This window comes from Pan troglodytes, chromosome 14 (genome assembly GCF_028858775.2).
Source record: "Pan troglodytes isolate AG18354 chromosome 14, NHGRI_mPanTro3-v2.0_pri, whole genome shotgun sequence".
Lineage (NCBI taxonomy): Eukaryota > Metazoa > Chordata > Mammalia > Primates > Hominidae > Pan > Pan troglodytes.
The window spans coordinates 22,078,720-22,084,706 of NC_072412.2; the positions used below are offsets into that span (position 1 = coordinate 22,078,720).

Here is a 5,987-nt window from a genome sequence, read left to right on the forward strand (position 1 = left end):
AAGACCACCCTGGCCAACATGGCAAAACCCTGTCTCTACTAAAAATACAAAAATTACCTGAGCGTGGTGGTGCTTGCCTGTAATTCCAACTATTTAGGAGGCTGAGAAAGGAGAATTGCTTGAACTCAGGAGATGGAGGTTGCAGTGAGCCAAGATCACGCCACTGCACTCCAGCCTGGGCCACAGAGTCAGACTGCATCTAAAAAAAAAAAAAAATTGGAAGTCTAAAATAAGAGGGGAAAAAAGAGGAGGCCTTACAAATCTAAGATCTATTTCTACCTGTGTGTCTAATACATGTCTGTATTTATGTGTCATGTATATGTTTCATTATCAAAGATATATAAAACAGCTCTAATTATTTGGCCTTAAAGGGAAAAAAGGGGCTTAAATCAAATACTTTATTAGAAAAATATAACCTTAAGCCCAAATGCTTTTTCAAGTTTATGTAACTTAAGTAAATTCTTAATAAATAAGCTGGTTTTAAAGTTATTGGTAAAATAAAATCAGAAATATCTTCAGAATTGTCAATATACATTGTTGTTTAGAGTCATTGGTCAGGCAGTTTAACATTTACCTCTACTAGATATTATAAGTTGTCAAAATTTGGCATGAGGTTTATAAAGCTAGAAATGCAGCCCACAAGAGTATTATATTTGTTGGTGTAATTTGTTGATAAATAGGGCATTTGATATCGTTGATTTAATGAAAACAGCTAAATCCTGAGTTAATCCAGGACTTCTTGGTAAAGTTGACTGAAGCTATATTAGATATTTCCCCACAAAAATACTATTTGCATTCTCCCACTCCCTCCCTCCCTTGATGGGACAACATCCTTTATTTTTCCTTGGGCATACATATCATTACTTCCAATTTGAAACAAGTTAGTATAAGAGGGAGAGAGAGAGGAGAGGAGAGGCAGAGAGAGAGGAGAGGAGAGAGAGAGAGAGAGGAGAGAGAGAAAGGAGAGGAGAGAGAGAGAAGAGATTGAGAGAGGGGAGACTGTTTTAAGTGGTATTATTTTTCCCATAGGCTGTCCTTGTCACTCTTTCATGGCTACAGTTTGATCGGAATTAGCTGCCAGGGCCTCCGCCGGCTTGGGCTCTTCTGCGGAGGCTGTGGGGGCCCGGGCCTTGGGTTTGGAACTAGGGGCTTCCTGACTGCGGGGGTCTCCTTGGAAGAGGGGGCAGCCTCCGAGCTGCTGCGGTTTGCGTATCAAGCTGGAGCCCGTCACTTATGGTCTCCTGGGTGGCAGGAGCTGCAGGCGCCTTAGTCTTTTTAGGTTTCCCTTCCTCCTTGCTGGGCTCCTCTCCAGTGGCAGGGTCCGCGCTCTTGGCCCGGGCCGTGGTGACTTCAGCAGCTTTGGGGGCCTCGCCGCCAGCAGCAGGGACGGGGGCTGCCTGCTCTTTCTCGGGGGGTCAGCCTTGGCCTCTGCGCGCTCTCTGTCTTCTCGGGCTCTTCCTTCGGAGCCTCCTCCTTGGCAGCCGTGGCATCCTTCTTGCCCTCTGTCTCCTCGGCCTTGCCCTCCGCGTCCTGGTCAGACTTCTCCTTGCCCTCCATGGCCTCGGCGGGCTCTGCAGCTTCCTGGGGCTGGCTCTCCTTCAGGGACCCTCCTCTTCCCTTGCCGCGCCCTCATCCTTCTTGTCTTTGTCCTTGGCTTTCTCGTCGTTCACATTGTAGCCCTTCTTCTTGCTGAGTTTGCCTGTCATCTTGGAGTCTGGCTCTGGGTGCCTGTGCAGCTCCTGGGTGAGCGCGGTGCCCCCAAGAGGCCAGGGTCACTGGCGGTGTCTAGCTCATGCCTGGCCGCTGGCGGAGGCTCTCTCCTGGCTCCACAGCAGAGGCCAGAGCGAGGAGCCAGTTGTAGTGCTCACTCCGCCTTTGTCGCAGCTGCCACTACTGCCACCGGGAAAACATTTTTCTTAAAAAATGTGTTCCTATGGCCGGGCTTGGTGGCTCATGCCTGTAATCTCAGCACTTTGGGAGGCCAAGGCGGGCGGATCACGAGGTCAGGAGAACAAGACCATCCTGGCTAACATGGTGAAATCTCATCTCTACTAAAAATACAAAAAATTAGCCGGGGTGGTGGCTGGCGCCAGTAGTCCCAGCTACTTGGGAGGCTGAGGCAGGAGAATGGCATGAACCTGGGAGGCCGAGCTTGCAGTGAGCCGAGATTGCACCACTGCACTCCAGCCTGAGCAACGGAGCGAGACTCCATCTCAAACAAAAAAAAGTGTTCTTATTTAAAAGAAAATTATTTTTGTGTAATTTAAAGGTTATTCATGAAACAGGATAAAAGGAACCAGTAAATAGGAGAGATGTAAAGACAGATACAAATATAAAGAGGTATTCTGGTAAGGAAGGTTAAAAAGAAAATTATTTTATATGAGAAAGAATCTTGTATGGTAAATTTTGTCCTAAAATAAAATGACTGGTTATTTAGGAAAGAAGGATGTTTAGAATAAAACAGGAAGTCCAAACATGTCATAAGTGGTTTGTGTATGTCATAATAAGGGATTATAAAAAGAGGATTTATGTGAAAAAAATTTTATGTGATCAAGTTGTCTACAATTACAAGGAAATTATTTATAATAGACTTTCTAGAGATTGATCTATGATATTAAAAATACACTAATACACTAAGGAATTGGTTAGAACAAAATTTTCTTAACATATTATTTTAATAAAATTACAAGAGATTTTCATTTTTTTTACACCAGAAGTTCAATTTATATTGCATCTTGCTGTTTTTAGCTATCTCACCTTTGAGAAGGACAGTGATGATATCTCTCAACTTTTTTGTCAGCTCCTGTAAATTTTTCCTTCAGGTTTTAACTGCTATTGTGGCCTGATACTAAAACATTTTATCTTAAAGTTATAAAGGAAATATTTTCTCCCAGTATAACATTTTGTGCTTTGGCTTTAAATTGTTCTATGAAACCAAAAATGTTCACTTAATGTTTCCTGTAACCTAGGAAACACTCTTCCTATGTCGAACTAGTTCAAATACATTTTCATTAGTTTTGACTTTCAGGTTCTCTAAATAGACTGCCTATATGGAAAAGCAGTCACACTGCAGACGGTGTTTTTTTTTCTTTGTTTGACTTTCGGTAACTAGACTAACAAAAAAGATTTACGTTTTATTGAAATAAGTCCTTGTTATTAAGTTTTGATTTGCTTACAAAAATGTGTTACATTTTTTTTTAAAGTTAAAGTTACTGTGTCAGGAATTGATGGGTTCTTGGTCTCACTGACTTCAAGAATGAGGCCGCGGCCCCTCGCGGTGAGTGTTACAGTTCTTAAAGGTGGCATGTCCGGAGTTTGTTCCTTCTGACGTTCGGATGTGTTCACAGTTTCTTCCTCCTGGTGGGTTCGTGGTCTTGCTGGATCCGGAGTGAAGCTGCAGACCTTCGCAGTGAGTGTTACAGCTCTTAAAGTGGTGCGTCTGGAGTCGTTTGTTTCTGCCAGTGCCTTCATGGTCTCACTGGCTTCAGAAGTGAAGCTGCAGACCTTCGTGGTGAGTGTTACAGCTCATAAAGGCAGTATGGACCCAAAGAGTGAGCAGCAGCAAGATTTATTGCAAAGAACGAAAGAACAAAGCTACCACAGTGTGGAAGGAGACTCAAACGTGTTGCCACTACTGGCTCAGGCAGCCTGCTTTTATTCTCTTATCTGGCCCCACCCACATCCTACTGACTGGTCCATTTTACAGAGAGCCGATTGGTCTGTTTTACAGAGAGCTGATTGGTCCGTTTTGACAGGGTGCTGATTGGTGCGTTTACAATCCCTGAGCTAGACACAAAAGTTCTCCACCTACCCACTAGATTAGCTAGATACAGAGTGTGGACACAAAGGTTCTCCAAGTCCCCACCAGAGTAGCTAGATACAGAGTGTCGATTGGTGCATTCACAAACCCTGAGCTAGACACAGGGTGCTGATTGGTGTGTTTACAAACCTTGAGCTAGATACAGACTGCCAATTGGTGTATTTACAATCTCTTAGCTAGACATAAAGGTTCTCCAAGTCTCCACCAGACTCATGAGCCCAGCTGGCTTCACCCAGTGGATCCCGCACCAGGGCCACAGGTGGAGCTGCCTGCCAGTTCCGTGCCATGCACCTGCACTCCTCAGCCCTTGGGTGGTCAATGGGACTGGGCGCCCTGGAGCAGCGGGCGGGGCTTGTCAGGAAGGCTGGGGCTGCGCAGGAGCCCAAGGCGGGGGCAGGGACAAGCTCAGGCATGGCAGGCTGCGGGTCCTGAGCCCTGACCGGCAGGGAGGCAGCTAAGGCCCGCGGAGAATTCCAGCACAGCAGCTGCTGGCCCAGGTGCTAAGCCCCTCACTGCCCCAGCCAGCGGGGCCAGCTTGCTGCTCCTAGTGTGGGCCGGCGCCCACACCCACCCGGAAGTCGCACTGGCCCGCAAGTGCTGCGCGCAGCCCCGATTCCCGCCCACACCTCTCCCTCCACACCTCCCCGCAAGCTGAGGGAGCCGGCTCTGGCCTTGGCCAGCCCAGAAAGGGGCTCCCACAGTGCAGTGGCGGGCTGAACGGCCCCTCAAGCGTGGCCAGAGTGGGCGTCAAGGCCGAGGAGGTGCCGAGAGTGAGCGAGGGCTGTGAGGGCTGCCAGCACGCTGTCACCTCTCATTATTACATCTATTTAACTTTGTGTTGCTTTTGAAATCCTTGTGCTGTTAAGTTACAGGGCTTTGACTCCATTGATTCCTGGGTCTGAAAAAGACACCAAACCCTGCTAACTTTTAAACATTGACAGCAGTTAAAGCCTCATCTTCAGACCCAGGAGAAGATGACAGTCAAAACAAAGTGTGTTTATAATAAGACACAGGGACAGAAATTGAAACTCTTCAGCTCCCCAATCCCAGGGACTACTGCAGAAGAGGTGAGCACATGAGATTGTAAGGGCCAATTTTGAGAAAGAAAATTAGTTCAGGGTTTCTCTATAAATTAAACATTAGTATCAAAGGTACATTGATGCAACTGGGCCCCTGTGTCAGATTAACATGGCTTTTGTGGAGCATTAATCCACTTTTTAAAAAAATATAAAAGGTTATAAAAAGGCTTATTGAATTATATCTTTTAGTCAAGATGTTTAAAATTTAGTAGATTTATTTATAAGATTTGAGAGACATTTAATTGGTCTTGACCTAATGCTATCTTTATTAGAACTTACTGTTTGGGAAATTAAGTCTCCTGTCTCAAAGTATAAAGGGTTTGGGCATTTATTTTTACATCTTTGAGTTATCATTTTGGCTAAATGAATGACTTATTTATTTTACAATGACCTGTGATTCTATTTTGTGATATCCTGTGTTTTAAACTTTTCATATTTGACAAACTTTCTAAAATCAAATACTAAATTCAGTCTTTTTGACCTCACTAATGTTTTGATATTAGGTCCCCTGAAGTCCAAAACAGACATATTTGGCTTATTTTCTACAAAAAAAAATTATACAGGAAGCATTGTTAAATATGAAATGGTGTTTAACCTACTTTGGGTTATATTTATATAAATGTGTTATTAGTGTGTGTCCTAAAATCGTAGAATATTCCTGTGATTCTGATATGTCTCAATATATGTTGTCAGTAGTAATTACGATTATTATGTGTAAAATTGTTGTATTCCACAAAAGTAACCAAATTTCCTTGTCAGTTGTGTCTCTAACTATGGCTGCTCTACAACTTTTGTCATCTACAATTGTTGATTACTTTGATCCTTTCATAGTGTGGTTTATAATCAGCTATAGAACTTTGTGGAATTCACATTTAGAGACCGTGTAATTGAAATGGAGAGAAAATCTTCCAGGACTCTCATGGAGAGCTGATGTATTCATGAGGATTCCTGATCCAATATTGACCAGAAGTTAACTGCATGGACTGAACTAACAGACAATTGAAATAATCTTTTATGACTCTTTGTTTAAAACATTTGCTGATTTTGTTTTTCAGAGTCAAGAAACCTTTTTTTTCTTTTAAGCTATT

The 5,987-nt window shown here is 43.8% G+C and overlaps 1 pseudogene; it reads right to left on the reverse strand.

Moving 5' to 3' along the window:
- Positions 1-224: 224 nt before the first annotated feature.
- LOC100612599 (brain acid soluble protein 1-like) lies at positions 225-5,987 on the reverse strand (annotated as a pseudogene).